Raw genomic sequence first — 12,240 nt, forward strand, 5'->3', positions numbered from 1 at the left:
GCACTGTCACCCCCAACCCCCTGGAGCAGGCTCTGTACTACTGCCTGCAGGCCATCTTGACCCAGAACCCCTGCTGCATTCCTTAGCTGCTGGAGTGCATCTACCATCTTGCCCGGTGAGTATGTGATTTGGTTTCTGTGGAGATTTCTCTTCTCAATAAGGCAACCTAAAATGGCTGCCTGTCCTTCCTGGTTAGGCCTTTATAAAGCCCCCCTCCAAAACTCTCCTCCCACTAATTCCGTCCCTCCTAACCCTATATCCCAACTCACCCCACATTTTTTAACCCCTCCTGCACCTCAATGCCAACTCCCTATACTTAATTTCCTGGCCTAAACCCTGTCATGCTGGCCTCCCTTTAATGGCAGGACCCAGTATGGCCTTACTAGAGCAGAACTACACAGCTTACGTTACTGACCACAGTTTCCGTTCTGTTCCATACACTCTTTACTTCTGGTGCTGGAGCTTATAACAGCTGGTGGAATTCTGCTCCATACACTCTTTACTTCTGGTGCCGGATGTAATAACAGCAGGTGGAGTTCTGCTCTGTACCCTCTTTACTTCCGGTGCCGGAGGTGATAACAGCTAGCAGAGTTCTGCTCCATACACTCTACTTCCAGTGCTGGAGGTTATAACATCCGGTGGAATTCTACTCCATACACTCTTTACTTATGGTGCTGGTTATGATAACAGCAGGTGGAGTTCTGCTCCATACACTCGTTACTTCTGGTGCTGGAGGTCATAACAGCCGGTGGAGTTCTGCTCTGTACTCTCTTTACTTCCGGTGCTGGAGGTGATAACAGCTGGTGGAGTTCTGCTCCGTACACTCTTTACTTCCATTGCCGGTGGTGATAACAGCTGGTGGAGTTCTGCTCGGTACACTCTTTACTTCCGGTGTCCGAACTGATAACAGCCGGTGGAGTTCTGCTCCATACACTCTTTACTTCCTGTGCTGGAGATGATAACAGCCGGTGGAGTTCTGCTCCGTACACACTTTACTTCCAGTGCTGGAGGTCATAACAGCCGGTGGAGTTCTGCTCTGTACCCTCTTTACTTCCGGTGCTGGAGGTGATAAGAGCTGGTGGAGTTCTGCTCCGTACACTCTTTACTTCAATTGCCGGAGGTGATAACACCTGGTGGAGTTCTGCTCAGTACAATCTTTACTTCCGGTGTCCGAACTGATAACAGCTGGTGGAGTTCTGCTCCATACACTCTTTACTTACGGTGCCGGAGATGATAACAGCCGATGTAGTTCTGCTCCATACACACTTTACTTCTGGTGCTGGAGATGATAACAGCCGGTGGAGTTCTGCTCCGTATTCTCTTTACTTCTGGTCCCAGAGGTGATAGCAGCCGGTGGAGTTCTGCTCCGTACAAACTTTACTTCTGGTGCAGGAGATGATAACAACCAGTGGAGTTCTGCTCGGTACACTCTTTACTTCCGGTCCCCTGAGGTGATAACAGCCAGTGGAGTTCTGCTCCATACACTCTTTACTTCCGATGGCGGAGGTGATAACAGCCAGTGGAGTCCTGCTCTGTACACTCTTCCGGTACCAGAGGTGATAACAGCCAGTGGAGTTCTGCTCTTTCTACTCTTTACTTCTGGTCTCAAAGGTGATAGCAGCCGGTGGAGTTCTGCTCCGTACACTCTTTACTTCTGGTGTTGGAGGTGATAGCAGCCGGTGGAGTTCTGCTCTGTACACTCTTTACTTCTGGTGTTGGAGGTGATAATAGCCAGTGGAGTTCTTCTCCGTACACTCTTTTCTTCCAGTGCTGGAGGATATAACAGCTGGTGGAGTCCTGCTACTTTCGCTCTTTACTTCTGGTCTCAAAGGTGATAACAGCCGGCGGAGTTCTGCTCCGTACACTCTTTACTTCCGGTGCTGGAGGTGATAACAGCCAGTGGAGTTCTGCTTCGTACAATCTTAACTTCCGGTACCGGAGATGGTAGGACCCGTGTTTACTTCTGGTGCCGGAGGTGATAAAAGCAGGTCTGTGGAGGTGCCAAGTGTTCCTGGAGGTGATAACAGCTGTTGGTGTTCTGCTCCGTGCACTCTTTACTTCCGGAGGCAGAGGTGATAACAGCCGGTCAAGTTCTGCTCCATACACACTTTACTTCTGGTGCTGGAGATGATAACAGCCGATGGAGTTCTGCTCCGTATTTTCTTTACTTCTGGTCCCAGAGGTGATAGCAGCTGGTGGAGTTCTGCTCCGTACACACTTTACTTCTGGTGCTGGAGATGATAACAGCCAGTGGAATTCTGCTCTATACACTCTTTACTTCCGATGACAGAGGTGATAACAGCCGATGGAGTTCTGCTCTATACACTCTTTACTTCCGGTCCCCTGAGGTGATAACAGCCAGTGGAGTTCTTCTCCATACACTCTTTACTTCCAATGGCGGAGGTGATAACAGCCAGTGGAGTCCTGCTCTGTACACTCTTCTGGTACCGGAGATGATAACAGCCAATGGAGTTCTGCTCTATACACTCTTTACTTCCGGTCCCCTGAGGTGATAACAGCCAGTGGAGTTCTTCTCCATACACTCTTTACTTCCAATGGCGGAGGTGATAACAGCCAGTGGAGTCCTGCTCTGTACACTCTTCTGGTACCGGAGATGATAACAGCCGATAGAGTTCTGCTCCATACTCACTTTACTTCTGGTCCCTGAGGTGTTAACAGCGGGTGGAGTTTTGCTCCGTACACTCTTTACTTCCGGTGTCAGAGATGATAACAGCCGGTGGAGTTCTGCTCGGTACACTCTTTACTTCTGGTCCCAGAGGTGATAGCAGCCGGTGGAGTTCTGCTCGGTACACTCTTTACTTCCGATGCCAGAGGTGATAACAGCCGATAGAGTTCTGCTCTATACACTCTTTACTTCTGGTCCCCTGAGGTGATAACAGCCAGTGGAGTTCTGCTCCATACACTCTTTACTTCCGATGGCGGAGGTGATAACAGCCAGTGGAGTCCTGCTCTGTACACTCTTCCGGTACCAGAGGTGATAACAGCCAGTGGAGTTCTGCTCTTTCCACTCTTTTCTTCTGGTCTCAAAGGTGATAGCAGCCGGTGGAGTTCTGCTCCGTACACTCTTTACTTCCAGTGCCGGAGGTGATAACAGCCGGTGGAGTTCTGCTCTGTACACTCTTTACTTCTGGTGTTGGAGGTGATAACAGCCAGTGGAGTTCTTCTCCGTACACTCTTTTCTTCTGGTGCTGGAGGATATAACAGCTGGTGGAGTCCTGCTACTTTCGCTCTTTACTTCTGGTCTCAAAGGTGATAACAGCCGGCGGAGTTCTGCTCCGTACACTCTTTACTTCCGGTGCTGGAGGTGATAACAGCCGGTGGAGTTCTGCTCCATACACTCTTTACTTCCGGTACCGGAGATGGTAGGACCCTGTGGAGTTCTGCTCCTTACAGTCTTTACTTCTGGTGCCAGAGGTGATAAAAGCAGGTCGGTGGAGGTGCCTAGTGTTTCTGGAGGTGATAACAGCTGGTGGAGTTCTGCTCCGTGCACTCTTTACTTCCGGAGACAGAGGTGATAACAGCCGTTCGAGTTCAGGTCCCTATACTCTTTACTTCCGGTGCAGGAGGTGATAAAAGCCGGTGGAGTTCTGCTCCATACACTCTTTACTTTTGGTGCCAAATGTGATAACAGCCGGTCGAGTTCTGGTCCCTACACTCTTTACTTCTGGTGCAGGAGGTGATAGTAGCTGGTGGAGTTCTGCTCCTTACACTCTTTACTTCTGGTCCCGGAGGTCATAACGTCATAACAGCTAGTGGAGTTCTGCTCCATACACTTTTTACTTCCGGTCCCAGAGGTGATAACAGTCGGTTGAGTCCTGCTCCCTACACTCTTTATTTCTGGTGCAGGAGGTGATAACAGCTGGTGAAGTTCTGCTCTTTACACTCTTTACTTCTGGTGCCAGAGGTGATAACAGCCGGTGGAGTCCTGCTGCTTTCGCTGTTTACTTCCAGTGCAAGAGATGATAATAGCCAGTGGAGTTCTGCTCCGTCCACTGTTTACTTCCGGTCCCAGAGGTGATCGCAGCTGGCGGAGTTCTGCTCCGTACACACTTTACTTCCGGTGCTGGAGGTGATAACAGCCGGTGGAGTTCTGCTCCATACACTCTTTACTTCCGGTCCCCTGCGGTGATAACAGCCAGTGGAGTTCTGCTCCATACACTCTTTACTTCCGATGGCGGAGGTGATAACAGCCAGTGGAGTCCTGCTCTGTACACTCTTCCAGTACAAGAAGTGATAACAGCTGGTGGAGTGCTGCTCCTTTCGCATCTTTACTTCCGGTGCGAGAGATGATAACAGCCAGTGGAGTTCTGCTCCTTACACTCTTTACTTTTGGTCTCAAAGGCGATAGCAGCCGGTGGAGTTCTGCTCTGTACACTCTTTACTTCCAGTGCCAGAGGTGATAACAGCTGGTGGAGTTTTGCTCCCTACACTCTTTACTTCCGGTACTGGAGGTAATAACAGCTGGTGCAGTTCTGCTCTGCACAAGCTTTACTTTTGGTATTGGAGGTGATAACAGCCAGTGGAGTTCTGCTCCATGCACTCTTTTCTTCCGGGGCAGGAGGTGATAACAGCCGGTGGAGTTCTGGTCCCTACACTCTTTACTTCCGTTGCTGGAGGTGATAACAGCCGGCGGAGTTCTGCTCAGTACACTCTTTACTTCCTGTACCGGAGATGGTAGGACCCTGTGGAGTTCTGCTCCTTACAGTCTTTACTTCTGGTGCCGGAGGTGATAAAAGCAGGTCGGTGGAGGTGCCAAGTATTTGACAACAAATGGTCCAATATTGATGATCTGTCCCAAGGATCAGTCATCAATGTCAAAGTGGTGGAAAACCCTTGTAAGATTCCAAAACACTTTTTGTTATAAGTCCACTCCATGGACGTCCTCTGCTGAACATACCCGCGAAGAATCAATGGATAGGACTTTTCCATCATCTCTGTTCAAGTTCATACACAACTTTTGGTGGCAGAGTATGGACCATTCTCAAAAGCAAAGGGCAAATGCATAATTTTTTTTTTCTTTTTGGAGAAGGAAATGGTTCCTAGCAGGAAGGTCTGTGTGTATGTGGAAAAAGAGGCTCATGCCGTCATGTAGTCAGTTTTGCCTGATTTTTCAAGTAATTTTCTTCTCGTTTATGTCAATAAATCCTGAACTTGTATAAACTTGATACATGCAATAAACCTGCCGACAGCGGCGAGCGGGCAAATGTGTCTGCAGAACGTGCCGTCTTCTTTACCATTGACAGATGATGTATATCTGTCAGAATCGGGTGGACTTTTCCCTGTGAATTGGCAGCCCCCCTCTTGATCCAATAATTCCAGTGATTTACCTCTCGTGTCTGGGATGGTGCTGACATGTGAGGAGGCTGGGATTTGCTTTTCCAGTGAGTCCATGCTGTGTGGAAGTTACATCGACGACATCCCTCGGAAGGCTCCGCACCAACGATTTCTACGATTTCGTGTCATCTGCCTTTTTCGTCTCGTATTTAGTTCGTTCCATGTCACATTTGTTTTCTCACAATTTACATTATCCATACAAGTCCACACACACACACACACAGAAAAAAAGAAAAGTTAGTCCTGACCGGTTTTCTTCTGGCTTTCTGACAACATTAACTTATGTTAGGAAAGTCTGAGGCTGCACAGCATCATAAATTACCGAGTGAAGTTACGATCGAGAGCCGGGTAGGAAAATATTCAGGAGCTTGTTTTTACTTTCTATGATGCAATCAGCGCACACTTAATGGTATCACCGACAGCATTTACCAGGAGCAAAGCAAGTCAATAAAGTCCAAAATGAGAGATGGGTCAAGAACGGCATGGAAGGAGCCAGCGGGGTTTTTCTTTACGTCTTATGTAATAATGTCAAATCTTCAGCCAAAGCATACAATACATCTAAGGGTGCGTTCACATTCTACGACCACCTATCAGCTACATGTAAGCTGATTTGCTAATACAATTGTTCCGCCTGCCATTCTTTCGCTTTTGACAGCACATGTCAAACATATATATATATATATATAAGGTGCAACACCTGAGCCAGCAACAATTTGAAGATATAGTGATACGCAAAATTGAATATGTGAATAATCTACACCGACACAAACACCATGCAGATGTACGTTTCGCCTCTAGCTTCCTCAGCGGAAATGTGCTACTGAGAATGAAGATTTTTTTTTCTTTAAAGGGAATCTGTCAGCAGGTTTTTGCTATTTAATCTGAGAGCAGCATAATGAGGGGGAAGACACCCTGATTCTAGGCATACGTCACTTGCTCAGCAGCTTGCTGTAATTTCAATACAATCAGTGTTTTTATCAGCAGGAAGTTATCACTGCAGGACTAGGTGTCATGTGCCAGGCAGTCCAGCTAATCTATGCAACCCCACCCCCATCACTGATTGGCAGATTGCTGACAGTGTGCACAGGAAGCTGCCAATCAGGGGTGTGGGCAGGGTTCTACAGAGCTCAGCATTCTGAACCCTGCTACATTTACAACAGAGAAAACAGGGATTCTATCAAAACTGCAGCAAGCAACCCAGTAAGTGACATATCACTGGAGTCAGGGTCTCAGCCCCTAAATTATACTGCTCTAATATTACATAGCAAAAACCTGCTGACAGATTTCCTTTAAACTCCTCCAGATTTATATAGATACATGTAAGAGCAAGGACTGTCCTAGGATTGTAAGAACTGGTAAGGTGGACCCCACAGTGGACAGCATGATATCAAGGCAACTGAATAATTATAAATGTCACTGCTCTTACAGTAAAGAATTCATAATCTCACTGCTCTTACAGTAAAGAATCCATAATCTCACTGCTCTTACAGTAAAGAATCCATAATCTCACTGCTCTTACAGTAAAGAATCCATAATCTCACTGCTCTTACAGTAAATAATCCATAATCTCACTGCTCTTACAATAAAGAATCCATAGTCTCACTGCTTTTACAGTAAAGAATCCATAATCTCACTGCTCTTACAGTAAAGAATCCATAATCTCACTGCTCTTACATTAGAGAATCCATACTCTCACTGCTCTTACAATAGAGAATCCATAATCTCACTGCTTTTACAGTAAAGAATCCATAATCTCACTGCTCTTACAGTAAAGAATCCATAATCTCACTGCTCTTACAATAGAGAATACATAGTCTCACTGCTCTTACAGTAAAGAATCCATAATCTCACTGCTCTTACAGTAAAGAATCCATAGTCTCACTGCTCTTACAGTAAAGAATCCATAATCTCACTGCTTTTACAGTAAAGAATTCATAATGTCATTGCTTTTACAGTAAAGAATCCATACTCTCACTGCTCTTACAGTAAAGAATCCATAATCTCACTGCTCTTACAGTAAAGAATCCATAATCTCACTGCTCTTACAATAGAGAATCCTTACTCTCACTGCTCTTACAGTAAAGAATCCATAATCTCACTGCTCTTACAATAGAGAATCCTTACTCTCACTGCTCTTACAGTAAAGAATCCATACTCTCACTGCTCTTACAGTAAAGAATCCATAGTCTCACTGCTCTTACAGTAACGAATCCATAGTCTCACTGCTCTTACAGTAAAGAATCCATAATCTCACTGCTCTTACAGTAAAGAATCCATAATCTCACTGCTCTTACAATAGAGAATCCTTACTCTCACTGCTCTTACAGTAAAGAATCCATAATCTCACTGCTCTTACAATAGAGAATCCATAATCTCACTGCTCTTACAATAGAGAATCCATAATCTCACTGCTCTTACAATAGAGAATCCATAATCTCACTGCTCTTACAGTAAAGAATCCATAATCTCACTGCTCTTACAGTAAAGAATCCATAATCTCATTAGCCAAATATGAAAACTACCTCTAGGGATCACATTACCAAAGTCTTTCTTTAACATTTTCTTAATGAGATCGTGAAGTGCAGAGGGCGCGACTTGCCGCCATTGTCGCAGTTCTTAGCTTTTGAAGATAAATTGTAGCGCACGGCCCGACTGTGACCATATACAGCTGTATCTCCATTTGGATAAACAAATTTTCCCCCCGTAACCAGAAATGATCATTGTTCCAGCTCCGCGCTCAGATAACTATACAATTAAGTCAGCGAGTCTAACACTAAACACGGTGTGACATTCACAGCGTCATTTTCGTTCTACATTCCTCTATTACCACCGAACCTCTGGCCGCCTTCCACCGTCTTGGCGCTATATCACACTTCAACTATTTTAGATTTAAGAATAAGAAGTGAAATTCTATCCCCGCGTCTCCTCCGACCACCCTTACCGATTCCTACATTATTTCACGAGCTACCCCAAAGTGATGATCATCATTCACGGTAATTAAGAGCTGCAAACAAACTCGCGCGTTTCAATGTAAAACATCTTGGAACGTGGACGCACCGCCGGCAAATAAGGAGACGGGCAATTATACAGACCAGGTGTGTTGATGAACCGGAGTGCAAACATTGAGGAACGCGTGCCCAATCCGGTCTGCATTCCACAACGCACATTCTGTTACTATATTCAACTCAAATGGATTTACTATCTTCTGCCAAGTCTGCTAATGGCCTCGGCCCGAGTGGTCTTGTCTACAACAGGCAGCGAGACGCATTTTTTTTCTCATAACCACACTACGCTATTGTTCAACTGTGTGTCCAATCAATGGATAATCCCTGCTTTCCCTGAAATGGGAGAAAAAATATTAAATATTATGTTAAGAAAGTGTCTCTTTCTGTAAATCGTCTAAGAACAGATAGTGCTACTTCCTAGTCTCTTCCCGTAAATGCTATAGGTACTGCCTCTCTCTAAAAATGATATAGGCACAGGTCAATACTTCTTCTATGTTTCCCTGTAATTTAAAGACCAGATAACAGTTTGTTAAGTTTACAGCTGATGAAGAGTCTGAGCCAGGAAGTAGATGCAGGTTGTAAAAACCACATGAGTTTGCAGAGTTGATTGCAGCTGAAAAAGAAATTTGTATGGCGACAAATTCCAAAGCGCGAGATAACCGAACACATGCGTTAGTCAATGCTCTAACACAAGTGAGGGTCTAACTAACCCTTGAAGTTCGCCAGGCAACTTGTGAAACCCGTGTTGTGGATCATAGGAAAAGGCAACACACATAGGGGAAGGGAGCAAAGCCCGGCCCTGGAGTCAAGACGTGTGTAACGCATGAGTTGAGAGGGTGGTCCTATTAAGTGATTATCAATGTTGCCTGGATGATTGTGATGCAGAGATGGCTGTAAATCACTGAGTAGGACCGCCCGCTAGACTCATATACATACAAACAACAGGGATTTAAATAAATAAAATACAAATTATACTCAATCTTTTCCAACAAATCTGATTCTACTTGGCTTCTTCTTTATTCCATGCTGTCCACAAATCAGGCACCATGTACAATGTGACAGGTTCCCTTTAAGTAGCTATACATTCTAATTCCTCACTGTCTCTTTCCTTAAATATTGTAAGCACCTGTAAACCATGTAGGCTCAGATAGTACTACCTCCTTGTCTTTTTCTGTAAATTCTGTAATCTAAGTACAGATAGTACTGCCTCCCTGTCTTTTTCTGTAAACACTGTCATATAAAGACAGATAGTACTGCCTCCCTGTCTTTTTCTGTAAATACTGTAATCTAAGTACAGATAGTACTGCCTCCCTGTCTTTTTTAAATGCTATACTCCAAGTACAGATAGTACTGCCTCCCTGTCTTTTTCTGTAAATACTGTAATCTAAATACAGATAGTACTGCCTCCCTGTCTTTTTCTGTAAATACTGTAATCTAAATACAGATAGTACTGCCTCCCTGTCTTTTTCTGTAAATACTGTAATCGAAATACAGATAGTACTGCCTCCCTGTCTTTTTTAAATGCTATAATCTAAGTACAGATAGTACTGCCTCCCTGTCTTTTTCTGTAAATACTGTAATCTAAGTAGAGATAGTACTGCCTCCCGGTCTTTTTCTGTAAATACTGTCATCAAAGTAGAGATAGTACTGCCTCCCTGTCTTTTTCTGTAAATACTGTTATCTAAGTATAGATAGTACTGCCTCCCTTTTTCTGTAAATTCTGTAATCTAAGTACAGATAGTACTGCCTCCCTGTCTTTTTCTGTAAATACTGTAATCTAAGTACAGATAGTACTGCCTCCCTGTCTTTTTCTGTAAATACTGTAATCTAAGTACAGATAGTACTGCCTCCCTGTCTTTTTCTGTAAATACTGTAATCTAAGTACAGATAGTACTGCCTCCCTGTCTTTTTCTGTAAATACTGTAATCTAAGTACAGCTAGTACTGCCTCCCTGTCTTTTTCTGTAAATACTGTAATCTAAGTACAGATAGTACTGCCTCCCTGTCTTTTTCTGTAAATACTGTAATCTAAGTACAGATAGTACTGCCTCCCTGTCTTTTTCTGTAAATACTGTAATCTAAGTACAGATAGTACTGCCTCCCTGTCTTTTTCTGTAAATACTGTAATCTAAATACAGATAGTACTGCCTCCCTGTCTTTTTCTGTAAATACTGTAATCGAAATACAGATAGTACTGCCTCCCGGTCTTTTTCTGTAAATACTGTCATCAAAGTAGAGATAGTACTGCCTCCCTGTCTTTTTCTGTAAATACTGTTATCTAAGTATAGATAGTACTGCCTCCCTGTCTTTTTTAAAATGCTATAGTCTAAGTACAGATAGTACTGCCTCCCTTTTTCTGTAAATACTGTAATCTAAGTACAGATAGTACTGCCTCCCTGTCTTTTTCTGTAAATACTGTAATCTAAGTACAGATAGTACTGCCTCCCTGTCTTTTCTGTAAATACTGTAATCTAAGTACAGATAGTACTGCCTCCCTGTCTTTTCTGTAAATACTGTAATCTAAGTACAGATAGTACTGCCTCCCTGTCTTTTCTGTAAATACTGTAATCTAAGTACAGATAGTACTGCCTCCCTGTCTTTTTCTGTAAATACTGTAATCTAAGTACAGATAGTACTGCCTCCTTGTCTTTGTTCTGTAAATACTGTAATCTAAGTACAGATAGTACTGCCTCCCTGTCTTTTTTCTGTAAATACTGTTATCTAAGTACAGATAGTACTGCCTCCCTGTCTTTTTCTGTAAATTCTGTAATCTAAGTACAGATAGTACTGCCTCCCTGTCTTTTTCTGTAAACACTGTCATATAAAGACAGATAGTACTGCCTCCCTGTCTTTTTCTGTAAATACTGTAATCTAAGTACAGATAGTACTGCCTCCCTGTCTTTTTCTGTAAATACTGTAATCTAAATACAGATAGTACTGCCTCCCTGTCTTTTTCTGTAAATTCTGTAATCTAAGTACAGATAGTACTGCCTCCCTGTCTTTTTCTGTAAATACTGTAATCTAAATACAGATAGTACTGCCTCCCTGTCTTTTTCTGTAAATACTGTAATCTAAATACAGATAGTACTGCCTCCCTGTCTTTTTCTGTAAATACTGTAATCGAAATACAGATAGTACTGCCTCCCTGTCTTTTTTAAATGCTATAATCTAAGTACAGATAGTACTGCCTCCCTGTCTTTTTCTGTAAATACTGTAATCTAAGTAGAGATAGTACTGCCTCCCTGTCTTTTTCTGTAAATACTGTCATCAAAGTAGAGATAGTACTGCCTCCCTGTCTTCTTGTAAATACTGTAATATAAAAATAGATAGTACTGCCTCCCTGTCTTTTTCTGTAAATACTGTAATCTAAGTACAGATAGTACTGCCTCCCTGTCTTTTTCTGTAAATACTGTTATCTAAGTATAGATAGTACTGCCTCCCTTTTTCTGTAAATTCTGTAATCTAAGTACAGATAGTACTGCCTCCCTGCCTTTTTCTGTAAATACTGTAATCTAAGCACAGATAGTACTGCCTCCCTGTCTTTTTCTGTAAATACTCTAATCTAAGTACAGATAGTACTGCCTCCCTGTCTTTTTCTGTAAATACTGTAATCTAAGTACAGATAGTACTGCCTCTCTGTCTTTTTTTAAATGCTATAATCTAAGTACAGATAGTACTGACTGCCTGTCTTTTTCTGTAAATACTGTAATCTAAGTACAGATAGTACTGCCTCCCTGTCTTTCTCTGTAAATACTGTAATCTAAGTACAGATAGTACTGCCTCCCTGTCTTTCTCTGTAAATACTGTAATCTAAGAACAGATAGCACTGCCTCCCTGTCTTTCTCTGTAAATACTGTAATCTAAGTACAGATAGTACTGCC

Source organism: Phyllobates terribilis, unplaced genomic scaffold (genome assembly GCF_046119375.1).
Source record: "Phyllobates terribilis strain yellow unplaced genomic scaffold, ASM4611937v1 Scaffold_10__3_contigs__length_209671492, whole genome shotgun sequence".
In the NCBI taxonomy this organism is placed as follows: Eukaryota; Metazoa; Chordata; class Amphibia; order Anura; family Dendrobatidae; genus Phyllobates; species Phyllobates terribilis.